Consider the following 14,337-nt stretch of genomic DNA (forward strand, 5'->3'; position numbering starts at 1 on the left):
GTCTACCTGTTACAACTTACCCCAGTATGTGTTACAACCTACCCCAGTAGTGGGGTAGGTTGTAACAAAGGACCACCTTGTATTTGTCATCATCTCACAAAGTCTGTGATATAGTTGAATACATTTAAATTGTTTCCATTTGTAGTATAAACATGTGGGTACTTTGCCTAGAAGTTTTAGACTTGTAGCCAAAAGAAAATGGTAATTTTAGGCGTTGAAGAAAAAAGTGTTACAACCATCCCCGGTCTCCCCTACTTATTACAGAAACTATATACTTTGAAGTAATACATTTAAATGAGAACTGGATTTAAAGGTCCTGTTTTTCGCACTTTTTTTGAAGCTTTGATTGTGTTTACAGTGTGCAATATAACGTGTTCATGTTTCGCGTGTAAAAAAACACAGTATTTTCCACACAATTCACCTATCTGTATACCGCTGTTTTCACCGTCATAAAAACGTGCTGATGTCTTCCTTGTTCTATAAAGTCCCTCCTTCAGAAATACGTACCGAGTTGTGATTGGGCCAGCGGTTCATGTGTTGTGATTGGACAGTAGCTGAGCGCACGCTGCCCTCCTGGAAACGTGATTGGGCTAGAACGCACATGCTGGAGATGTATTTATAACCACAGGAGTGTTTTTACTGACGAGATGCACATGTAAATCACATTTGTTTTTTTTTGCACAGCCCTAACATCTAGTTAACAAAGCTAAACAGCGTTGCCCTTTGTGTAATAAGTTACAGAAACTGTTAAACGGACCAACTTAAATAATAAAATACACTTTACCGGTTGTGGTCCATAAACAACGCCTTATCCAGACAAAGAGGGAACTGCTCCATCTTTCAAGAATAATCTTTGTGTGAATCCGGCATTAAACTGATTGAGATTGAGGAAGCTGTTCTCAGCAAAATGTGCTGCACATAGTTTTACATGTGGATTATAATTTTTGGGAACAGAGTTAAACATAAATTGTAATCATTAATCTCCAAGTACTGCGTCCCTGGGAAGCCCAAACAAAGATGATTGGACTCCGAGATGAAAATAACAGCGTTTCAATGACACAAACACAAACATAACTCTTCTTCTTCTCTGTGCGAGTGCAACAAGACCACGCCCCCTTGTAGGCATATTCTGTTAAATAAAGTATCTTGCTTGGCAGTGAAATTTGTGCTTTATAATATTACAGATATTATTTATATTCTAAAAACAACATTACACACTAACTAAAGTTTAAAACATGGGATCACGAAGAACGGGACCTTTAATGTTTTCAGACACAAAAATGCATATTATTTACAATCAAATGAAATGTCATAGTTTTAATTTAAATTCAATTCAATTATTTGAATAGTTTTGACCCACTTAAAGGGATAGTACACCCAAAAATGTAAATGATTTACTCACCCTCAACCCATCCTAGGTATATATAACTTTCTTCCTTCAAACGAATACAGTCAGAGTTATATTAAATAATGTCCAGGCTAATTCATGCTTTATAATGGGAGTGGATGGTAGCCTGAAATTTGAATTTGCACCAATCCATTATAAAAGAAGTCCACATGGCTATGGGGGTATGAAATACTTTTTAAGTTTGAAATACACAAATAACTCCACATTCAATACAATTAAGCACACTTGTTTTACACAAGGGATATTCAAAGTCCTATGACTTCCCTTTCACTGTCTTTATCACAATGTCCTGTAATATAGTGCACTAGAAGTATGGACTACTTTTACAGAGCTTATACAGTGCTTTTTGTCCTTGGAGCAGTAAAAATGATGGCATATGGCTTTGGAAAGACAACTCACTTGAGCTGAGTACATCATAAGATTTTCAGAAATGTTCATTTATGGGTGAACTGTTCCTTTAAGAAGGAGAGTCGGCCAGACAGCAGTGGTTTTTGCAGTGAGGCACCTGAAGTTCTCTGCCTGGAGTTAGAGTCATCACAAAAGAGAAAAAGAGAGCTCCATTAGTCTCTCCTGTCACCGGCTAAACAGTATATGAGTGTCTTTTTCTAGATTTGAGGGAACCTTTAGGGCTTTGAATTTTTTTAAAGTGGGGGCTCAGCACAAGTAAGGTCATCCATGCCAGACCTGTCTGCCAGGAAATGCTCTTTCTCAATATTTTGGCATGCCATAATGTCATGGTCAACCATTTAATTGATGTCACTAAGTTAATATTCTGTCAGAGAGAGAGAGCGAAAGAGACAACTGGTGAGAAAAAAAAATGCATTTAAAATAAATAGATTAAATAAAATCCTCTATTCTGCATCTGTGTGTTTTGGTTGATAAAATAACTAAACTGAAAGGGACTTGGTTCGGCCGACCTTGATGCTAATGTCTAAACCGAATTAGTTGTATTCCCTACAGCAGCGTCTGTCAGGATTTTTACTGATTTACTCCGTTGCCAGAGTTCATTAGGTCTGTAACAGAGAAGTCCATGGCAGACACTAAACATTTGCCAAGACCAATCCGCTTACAAGAGATTTCAGCACTCGCTGACTTGTATGATTTATGAAATGTTGTGGGAAATCTTTCTTTTGTAAAGCCTCGAGTCATGTCGGGACATTGTATTAGCGATAAAAGAGTTCCTGCTTCTCTGAATGTGGATGGTCTGATGTCAAAAGAAGAAGTACAAAGTCTGAATCATAAATAATAACAATGATAATAAAATTGAAGCACAATACAACATTTAAACTTCCCAAATGCGGTAAAAAAAACAAAACAATTTTGTTAATGCAATAGCTATTGAGTACATGCTCAAAATAGGAAGGCAGTCATGAATGAGCACCAGCATAAGCAATTGCATTTACTCTCCTTTAATAACCAGGAGCCGATGCAATCTCTATAATAACTATATGAATATGTTTTTCATTTGCACAAACTAGAAATCATATTTCTCTCAGTATAGGTAATAACATAGTAAGGCTACACCAATCCAGATGCAGCTGAAAACACATTTCTCTATGATTTGACCTTCCTTCCAGACCGAGACAGTGTTGTTGTTTTTTTTTTTTTTTTTTTCGAAAATAGAGATTTAAAAATTTTCTCACAGGTGGATAAATCTAAATACTTCAAATATGATTCACTGCAAAAAAAAAAAAAAAAAAAAAAAAAAAAAAAAAAAACCTAAATCTGAAAATTAAATGGGTGTATGATTTTATATCTTAATGCCCTGCTATGTGCTATTCACTTTCACATGCTAAATAAATTTTTCTTTTTTACAATCTTTATATTACATTCTTGCAAAGATTTTGCAGATTCTGCAGCAAAAGATGATGACAGTTGCATTTTATGTACAGTAAGCACATTATTAGCTACTTGTAATGAGCCGAAACAATATCAGTCTATCTAACACACACACACACACACACACACACACACAAGTAAGAAATCTGTAAATGAAAGCCCTCGTCAATGCATTTTTAATTAGTCTTCAAACATTAATACTTAACCGCACATGTCCACATACAAATTACCTTGTCACCTAATAACCATCTGTGTTGCCTGATAGCTTTAACAATCCAGTGGTTGTAAAGCAGCCAGAGAAATCATCCAGCGTAACTGCGTCTCACTCTCATGGAAATCTGTTTTCAATACTTGGCATACTTGCAGGATCTCTTTTATTTCACAGACCAACTTCAAGTTCTACACAAAAAGCTGCTTGCACTTTTCCTCATTCTTAAAGGGATAGCTTAACCAAAAATGAAAACTTTTGTCACACTCAACTTGTTCCAAATCTGACTTTTTCTTCTGCTGAACATCAAAGAAAATTGCATTTTCGTTTTTTAGGTAAACTATCCATTTAACACTAATTACTAACTTCTGTTTAATGGTTTGCTCTGTTACAGTTTGTGTATAAATCAGATATCTGTATTTTCTTGGGCTCCTTTTAAACAACAACAACCCAACTAAACCTTTTTTTTTTGGCTTATATAAGCACAAAAAGACTATGTTACTGTGTAGATAATCTAAATATCATCACAATGACCGCAGCTGTTCATTTAAAGCCCATGCTTTCTGCTCATTTCTCTCTGCTGAATGATTATGAATTTGTAAATATGAGTCACATCTGACAGACAAGAGCAAATGCAGATGATGTGTTGTATGAAGGAGAAAGTTTGTTTGGGTCACAGGTAAAGAAGGCTAAAGAGAGGAAGCAGTTACCATTCGTTAGCCACTGGACGTCTTCCCGCACTGACACAGGAAGTGAGGTAATCAAATGCCGAGAAGAAGATTGACCGGCTATTTTCGGCAAACCTTCCTGCGGGAAGAGGCTATTGTGGCACATCATGCTCGGTGGAATCTGAGTCCATCACAAACATTACACATGAGCTGCACATCTTTGACTAAGACCACTTTCTGCAGGTTTTCTGAAGGTCCATTTAAGGCTTTTTAAAGACCGTTTTAAGACCAAGTGAAGAAAGTTGAAGGATTTAATTAAATGGAACACAATGCATATGTTATCTAAATGCATATGTGTGTGTGTGTGTGTGTGTGTGTGTGGTTTTGTGTGTGTGTGAAAATAACTTTTACAGTGCCTACTGATTACACTGCAAATAAGTGATGTTTAATCAGAATGTTTTTGTTTTCTCATGTCTAAAGATTCTTAAATCAAGATACACTGAGAAGCAAAATGACAAGATGAGAAGCCTTGTTTGTACCTATTAATTTAGAGAAATTAATTGTAATGAAGGGAACCACCTTTTCATACCTTATGGAAAGACATTTGTCTTTGTTTTTAGCATAAACTGACTTAATTGTGTTTAGTTTTCCAGAAATCAAGCCTCCAGCTACCTTCTAATTTTGCATTTCAAATCAATACATCTCGATTTAAGGCTGTTGATGCAAAAATACATTTAATGACATGCCTTTATGAATTTAAGACTCTGCTCTGATTTAAGACTTTTTTTAAAGGCATTTTAAGATCTTCAGAAACCCTGAAGTGATGGAGATGTTGCAAACATAATGGAAGGATGAAATAAAATAGTAAATTAATGCTACTGGTAAATTCAAGTAGGTTTACTTGCTCCTTTTATTTTATCATCTGTATATTTGCACTGTAAAAAAAAAAAAATGTTAATAAAAATTATTATTGGAGTGCATTTCACAAGAAAATACAGTAACACTTTAATATAGGGTCCAATTCACACTAATAACTACCCAGCCAGCAATGACATATGGGGCCCAAATGGGTTAACTGCGGGTTCCATGGTTACTGTGTGGGCATGGGCTTTGACTGGGTGAAATCAGTGGGTCCCATGTAGGTTTTGTAGTATGAGTCCTACATAGGAAGCCCATATGAGCTGATTACATGAGCCCCATAAGGGACAGGCATGGGCCAATTGGGCATGGGTTTGATCTGGGAACACATATATGGGTCTTGAATGGCATATTTATGGTCCAAGTGGGCATGGGTTTGAACTGGGAACACATGGGTCCTGCATGGCAGAGGCGCAAAGTATCTATGTAGGCCTATTGAGTTATGCAATTACTTACTGTACAAGTTTTAGTAACTTGTAGTAACTCTACATGTAGGCTAATCAAGCATGTTGTGATGGAGTAATTGTAACTCAATACATATCAAGTCACACTAGTCACCAAAGAACAAACATCACATACATGTAGATCTTTTGTCAAAGCAATCCATCAGTCATTTTTGTTAGTCGTGCAGAAAATGAAAAATGTAACTTCCCAAAAAATGTAAAAAAAAACAACAACATCAAAATAGGTCAAAGTTTATGTTGTGTTGAATTATGCTGATTAGTGGACTCTCAGAAAGGTTGCAGGTCTACCGTAACACTTCTAATAATAGTCCAGTCCCAGACACCTGTCCCTTGGGGCAGAAAACACATATTTAGACAACTAGGGATGCTGGATATTATTGACCGATATTGGCTTTAAAATTCAATGTGGGTAAATATTGGTATCAGTTTAAAGATCCTTACAGAGCCCACTTTAAGCCCATAGGGGCATTCACGGTTGAATCCTGGTGCAAGCCACTTTAAACTCTGGGGTGGTGTTTGTGCAGTGGATAAGACACAAGCCTCTGGTGTGGGAGACCCAGGTTCAAATCCACCGTGAGACACCAGTGTGTCCCTGAGCAAGATGCTGCGGCGGAAAATAGTGTAGCAATATCAGAAAGGAGTTTCTCAGAGAAAAAATGCAAAGAGTTTGAAATTAAAATCATCTACAGTGTATAATATCATCCAAAGATTCAGAGAATCTGGAACAATCTCTGTGTGTAGTGGTCAAACCATACTGTGTATCACTGGATGCCAGTGATCTTCGGGCTCTTAGACGGTGAATGGTGAATTTGGTATGGGGTTACATGAGTGTGTGTGGAATGAGCAGCTTACACATCTGGAAAGGCACCATCAATGCTGAAAGGTATATCCAAGTTCTAGAACAACATATGCTCCCATCCAGACGTTGTCTCTTCTTTCAGGGAAGACCTTGCATTTTCCATCATGACAATGCCAGACCACATACTGCATCAATTACAACATCATGGCTGTATAGGAGGATCCGGGTACTGAAATGACGAAGCCTGCAGTCCAGATCTTTCACCCAGAGAAAACATTTGGTCCATCATAAAGAGGAAGACAATTAGTTTAGCAATTAGAAGCCTGTATTAGACAAGTATGGGACAACATTCCTATTCCTAAACTTGAGCAACGTGTCTCCTCATTCTGATCCTAATCATCTTTAATCCTATACTGTAACGCTCATTTGCCTTCACTTCTGAAGCAGCTTATAGCAAACGCTGTCTTGATGGACAATGAGAGGATGGATTCACACTGTCTCTGCAAATAGAGCTGTCTATCACACAACTGCGCTTACCGTAGCACAATGCATTAATAAACATCCCTCTGTCATCAACAATCAGGCCAAGTACATCACCATTATTTTCAACAATGATTCATGTCAACAGTAGGTGAAGGAATCCTGTGTATACGCACTGAGCATAACCAGATACAGCTGATGCACTGATGCAGCGAGTAAAATGAGATGTTCGACAGTGAGAACAGATATATTCCATTAGGCCTGTGTCACTTTTGTTTTGAATTGCATAGCAAGATTGACCTTTCATTTTCTTGTTTACTACTCTCATCCCACAAATGCATTGTTTTCTGTAATAACTCCATCTGATGTATGAATAAAACAGACGTTATATGACAAATTCTCTACATTATTAAATACCTACTGAGCAAACTGTGGCGGTAAATAAATATTTCTGTGCAAGAACCAATCATGTCCAGTCATGCAGTAACGCTCATAAAGATATTCATGTTTTGATGATTGCTTCTGCTCTTTATGAAGATTTCAGAACATTAACTTCAAACACGTCATTATATTTTAATAAACGAGCTAAATCAGGATATCTTGTTAGAGCGTGGGCAAATCTTGCATGGCTTTGCTTTATGTTTTCAGATTTCAGAAGTGGACAACGATAAACTCGCAGCAAACTGCTGTGAGAAGAAAAATACTGTAAATCAAAGAAATTCACACTTTCTCAAACCTGTACTGTAAATATGTCTTTGTAATTTTTTTTTCAGAAAATAAAATAAAATGTAACCATTAAATAAATAAATAAATTAAGTATAACAAAAACAGTATAGGAATCAGATGCTTTGCCATATAGTGGAAAAAAAATATATATATTTAATTGTAGAATAATGAATATTGTACTGTAACATATGGGTAAAAATTATGTTTTTCTTAGGTAAAAAAAAAAGGCATTGTTCATTGAAATGTAAATTTGGAAGACTTTCACCATTTTGCCATCTAAAAATTAAAGTATTTTGAATTTGTAAATAAAACAAAGAAACATATATGTTTAAATGCAGAACATATTGTCCACCCCTTTTACACATGCTCCACTGTTAGAAGTTAGAAGTGCTCTATTTTTTGCCTCCTTGTCAACACCCAACCCTGTGAACTGTTCACACAACAGTGATTGAGATAATTGGTTGGTGTTTAGCTGAGCAGACATTCGAAGACAACCACCCTTCCTTCCTTCTGCCATGACTTGCGATGCACTGGCATTACACACAGTATGTGTTCCACCCACAGGCATTCGCTATTAGTGCTCACCATTCCCAGAGCCTCTCGCAGAGTGCTGAGTAAGAGAGCACTGTTTACACTGCAGATGCATGAAAAAATGATCAGCAGAAGGACAGGAGGGGAGTCTCCCCAGGCGGAGTAAATGCAAGATGAGAGGCACATTGTGGAATAAGAACAAGACATTAAAGCAGGAGAGGAGAGAATAAATGGATGGATGGACTGTAAGTAGCACGTTTCACTGTATGCCCAGAAACCATTTATATCATAGCAGGGATGCCAAAAGCACCACTATTATTACTTCAGTGCTAAAGTAAAAAAATATAACAGTACCATTCTTTGTGCAGCAATGGTAGTATTTGACTTTTGAACGCTTGCATGCATATTTCAATGCATGCATTTACGGCCTCGTAGAAATGTGGCTGCAAATGCACATCTTGCTCAAAAAGCCTATTTAAAGACAGGACAAAAAAAAATAAATAAATAAAAAAAACTAAACTGCCAGGCCTTGCAAATGCAAACTGACAAATGCAAACTAACTATTAATAACAATTTAAGTAGCGTGCTATTATTATTATTATTATTATTATTATTATTATTATTATTATTATTATTATTATTATTATTATAAAACGTAAATACAAATTTAAATAATAAAATAGCTTGGTCACTGTACGAGCAGCACATTGTTGTTCACAACAAGGCACAAAGTTGTTTTCCAGAACCGTCACCCTCTCTGTTCATCTGGCTTCTTAACTGTTGAGACCAGCACAACTTTCAAGAAGCAACTGAAGACAGAACTCAACTTTTCTGACAGATCTCCACATCCCTAAACTTGGGTCTGTGACGGATTCAACCCAGTCTAATTAAAAATAAATAAATAAATAAAATAAAAATACAGTGTGGCATTTTGAAAGTGAAATGTCCAGTGAGTTTCACTAAAACGCGTGCTCTATACATAACTGTGACACATTTTTATTATGTTGGTGCAGGCAAGTAATAATACATTTTTATTACCCAGTAGTATTCATAAATGGAAAAGTGATATAAAAATGCATTCGCTGATGCGTTTTTATAATCCTTATACGCAGGTTTGAGCTGTTTTGCCAAACTGTAGTTTCACAGGATTCGTACTCTTCACCTCACAAGTGCAGCACCGTATCGGGTGCGCAAGCGAGCAAACCTACTGTGTTAGAAAACCCATCCATATAAAGTTGTATGTGACGATAACATTCAAAAGTATCGGTATTGACTGTCAGTGTGTTTTGAGTTATGCAGAAATGTAGCTAGAGGCATTTTTATAACGAAAAATATATCACTTTTAATAATAATAATAATAATAATAATAATAATAAAGTAAATTTCAAATAACTGTCAAATGAATCAACAGCAGCAATCAGCACCATTCCAATTGACATCCATCTGCTTTTTGGTGGGAGGGGATATAAATAACATCCAAATGATGCAAGATTAGCAGATAACTATGATCAAAGAATCAAATAATGGAAAGTGTGCTCTGAACACTATTAATAGCATAATTGCACTTCAGGAAAAGGTAGAGATGAAAGAATCAAAAGCGATTGTAACTGACTATGAGAGAGGTGAGATTGAACAATAAAGACAAACAGACATCAATGACATCATGCAATGACATAAGACTAAGGTAATGTTTAAGGGATGTTTAGACAAAATATGGGTGCCAAGGAGAGCGATTTGTTGTGATTATTTTTAACAACTAAGTTGCATAATTGTGTACTATCAACAACACACTGTCATTGACCCACATCCAAAGAACAAATCTACATCCTTCCAGATCCTGTAGTTACCCAGCAGCACATTCACCAATCAGGCCAAGAGTACGGGTGGTTGCATAAACAGGATTGCAGGACAGCACCAGGCAGAACAGAGGCATAAGAGAGGGCTTGCTTTGCCTCAAGGTTGCCAGATTCAGAGTAATAGACTCCCACCCTCTAATTTCCAGAGAGCTGAGAGACTCTTTCCACGGCACTGAAAATGTGCAGAAAGCACACATTCAATGATAACCTTTTTTTTTTTTTTGTGGGGGGGGGGGGATCAAACTTAACCAAGCCATCAATGGTAATATGTGCTGACATGTTGGTACAAAATGATCTTGATGGGATTAAATATATTTTAACCAAAAATTCTTAGTCATGATCAAGCAGATGCCAGCAAAGTTTTGTCCAACAAAGTGTCAAGGGATGTCTGCATAATATAGAATTTGATGAGCTTCTTCTCTGATGTCAAACAAAGCTAATGTGTCTAAGATAAAAAATGTGGGTGGATGGTTTAATTAAGCCCTTTTATGAATTTAAATTAAAAGCACTATTATTTACTTCTAAAAAATGAATATTTCTACATTAGAAGCTATTTGTACCTGACCTTTAATCCTTAAAATTACTTTTGTTATGTAACAGAATGCAGTTACAATGACTGTGTGTATAAAATGTTATGTTATTCATAAATTATTTGTTTATTTATTTTTGTAACGGGGATGACGAGTCGTAAGACATGCTGATCCATGTGCGAGTATTTATTAAACAGAGACGTGGTCATAACAGGCATGGGTCAAACACTGGCAAACAGGTATATAGAGGGCAAGACACAAGAATGTTCTTAGGGCAAGCATGATTCTTTGATTAGCGAACAATATCCAGAGGTGTGGACAAGAGGGGTAATCCAGTACCCAGAGCAAATGGGTCAAATCATGAGAAAGAGGGCAGAGCAAGGAAAAGACTATACTATGAAAACTAGAAACTAAGATAAGACTATGAGAACTAGAACTTGAAACAAGTCTGAGAAAACTATAAACTCAAGCAAGACTAAGAAAACTATAAACTAAAACAAGGTTATGAAAATAAACACGGAATGGCTTGGTATCGCAGCTATCGCTAGGAGAATGATATGTGCAGAACAATACTCGGCAGTGTGTATATGTGGTATATGTGTGTGATTGGTCTCAGGTGCATGGTGTGATTGTTATCAGGTGAATGTGATTGGTGCAATGGAGCATGGGAAATGTAGTACAGGGTGTACTGTGTAGTGTGATAATCTGTGTTGTGGATTATGACCTCTGGTGGTGAATAAACGAAAGTTCAATGACCTGTTCATGTTCATTCACTTGATAAAATAGTATGGATGGATTCCTTGTGAAGCTTGACTGCCAAACCAAACAAACAACAGTAACAACAACAACAACAACAACAAAAAGTCCTGGACATATATATATATATATATATATATATATATATATATATATATATATATATATATATATATATATATATATATATATGTGTATATATATATATATATATATATATATATATATATATATATATATATATATATATATATATATATATATATATATATATATATATATATACAATTATTATCGTTATTGTTATATTATCATTATTATTTTTACAATATTTTTGTATATGTATAATAAGCTTTGGCAATATAGTATCATTTACACTCATGCAAATAAAGCAATTTTGAAATTTAATTCAATATATATATATATATATATATGTATGTATAATGTTCAGGACTCCAACACTAATATCATTTCACCTTTTACTTTAAATTATTCAAAATCTTATGTGATATTTTAATTATTATTATTATTGTTAGTAGTAGTAGTAGTAGTAGTAGTAGTAGTAGTATTGTTATTATTGTTATTATTATTTTATCTATTACGATTATTATTATTAAGCTAGTGAACTTGAATATTTGCTTACACATATAACTATGTGTTTGGCTTTAGTTGTTCTTTTTGTTTGTTCTCTGACAGAGATTAAAGAGAAAGTTATCCAAGTCTCACGCCTTCACACAGACACAAAGCAAGACACTAAAAGGGCAGTAATTACAAACATTTCCACAGGATATCAGACATCCACTAGGTGTAGCACACCAATTACTGGACACAGAAAGACAAGTCTGCCAATAATGAAGTCTAATCGGTTCATTTTTGGAAATCTCATTGTGATTCATATCAAATAAGGGCAGACACCACTGGTGATTCTCCACTTGCCAGCCAGTCTATTTTTGGCTGCGAGGAATATCAGTATTGGGATGCACAGCAGCACCGCTGTCTGTCACATGGCAACAGAGCAAAGCAGTGCTACTTCAGGGTCACAGTTCCTGAGATTGTTAGATTTCTGTCAAATTTGACCTTCAGGAACATTTTTCTGTCGTTCTCTCTTTTTCTCACTCGCTCGCTCGCTCTTTGTGCGTTAGTCTAGGTGTGAGAGACAGGATAAGAAAAGTACAGTGTGACAGATCGATTAATTAAACCTTTCACAGCACCTCTACATGCACAACGAACGTTGACAAATGCCTGATTAGCATGCATACCTTAATTTAACTTCAGACTGACACAATCTGCTCACACCACCACGCATACTCTTAAAATATCTCAATCAAAAAAAAAAAAAAAAAAAAAAAAAAATGCATATTGATTTCACATCCTTCCCAAGACTTTACTCGCCTATCTAACAGATACGGGTGCTGTCCGTGGTGCTGAAAACGGCTCGTTCCCTTCAAACTCTTCTATTTCCCATTATAGTACGAGAATTCATTTGGAAACTAAAGCGAAAACACTTCATAAACTAATCGTCTGAACGAAAATCTCATTATAAAAAATAAAATAAAATAAAATAAATATTTATATTTTAAACAGTGAAGAGAGCTTTTATACCGAAACATTATTTTCCTTACAAGCACCAGATCGATGTGATCAATCTAACAGCCTCTCATTTTTCTCGCATGGCCCCATAAAAGACATATCAAGCACATCTCTCATCCATTATCCGCTGAAAAAGGTCATGGATACACTGAACCAAAGTCTTGCGCGTGACAATGCCCCATTTAGCCCGCGCGCCCACATACAGCGCCCTTTATATGGAAGGATTGGAAAACCTACCTTGTTTTTCGACCTCAGCCTCAGCTTAACTTTGCTCTTCACACGAGTCCGACGGATCCTATAGCCCTCCGAGCGCGCGCACGAACTCTCGGACGAGTTGACAGCCGAAGACCATCGCCTAAGCAGACGCGCGTCCACTGGGCGCGATCACAATAGCGCTACGAGAGTGTTTTCCCGGGCTGCTGTCGATCTCTGATGCATCGCCGTCGTTCTCCTGAACGGCTCATTTATTACGCGCGATGTCCTTGACAAGTATCCACATCACACTGAAGTACTGAAACGACAATCAGTCCTCCGTATACGCGCAAGCATAGTTGTTCTGCACAAATTGATCAAAGTCACCTAATCCAAGCGATCACTGGAAGTCCTCGCCTGTGTTCCAGTATATCCAAACATTATCCCAAGTCATGCGTAACCGCCCACCGATGAATTATTCCCGTCCTTCGGGCAAAAGACACTCCGATGAGAGAAGACGTGCCTTGTAACTGAAGCGCTGTCGGAGAGGACGCAGTGTTTCTGCAGTTCAGCCGCCGGTAAATGGGAGTGGTGAGGAGAAACGCGCTCCCACAGCCCACGCCGCAGACACGCCTCGCGCTGCCCACCGACCTGCACACGGGAGAGTCGCTATCTTGGCATGTTGCACTAATTCAAATTTTCTTGAGATGCTTCTTTAGTGTTGAATCAGACATGAGATGAGTTCAGAGAGAGAGAGAGAGAGAGAGAGAGAGAGAGAGAGAGAGAGAGAGAGAGAGTCAAATGTCCCCACGAGGATAGTAAAACCTGAAATCGCCTTCACTGAGCAGCTTAATAAACATACTGAATAATGTTTCAACAAAAGCTTCGGGTTGCTGTGAGGGTTGGATTTAGCAACTATCATTTGATTTGTATGAAACAGCAGAAGTCAATAGAAAGTCCCCACATGATGGTATGTGTAAATTGCATCAAATACAGGACGTGAACGGAATGGATGTTTCATCTGAAAAACAGGCTGTCAATGATCATTCCTGGCCTTTAATGAAGGGATGCTGAAAGTCTGGTGCTCATGAATAAAATATGAAGAAATTATCTGTAGACCCTTTGCTGTGATTTGTTTAACTGCTATTTTTGTATATATACATACATACATACATATATATATATATATATATATATATATATATATATATATATATATATATATATATATATATATATATACACACACAATATACTGTTGTAGTTGTAGCCTATTTGTGCTGGTTTAAAATAGATCCCCTGTAAAAAAATAAATACAATAAAAATGATATAGGAGTGGGATATTGCATTTACACAATACGAGGTGGCACAG

The 14,337-nt window shown here is 36.6% G+C and overlaps 1 protein-coding gene across 1 annotated transcript in view; it reads right to left on the reverse strand.

The window, feature by feature from the left end:
• LOC127933794 (leucine-rich repeat and fibronectin type III domain-containing protein 1-like protein) overlaps nt 1–13,757 on the reverse strand; it is a 142,556-nt gene extending 128,799 nt beyond the window's left edge. The window contains exon 1 of the mRNA XM_052530775.1: nt 13,011–13,757. The gene's annotated coding sequence lies outside the window, so the exon portion shown is untranslated. The remainder of the gene's footprint in view (nt 1–13,010) is intronic.
• Between the last annotated feature and the right edge of the window lie 580 nt (nt 13,758–14,337).

Source organism: Carassius gibelio, chromosome A18, assembly GCF_023724105.1.
Source record: "Carassius gibelio isolate Cgi1373 ecotype wild population from Czech Republic chromosome A18, carGib1.2-hapl.c, whole genome shotgun sequence".
Lineage (NCBI taxonomy): Eukaryota > Metazoa > Chordata > Actinopteri > Cypriniformes > Cyprinidae > Carassius > Carassius gibelio.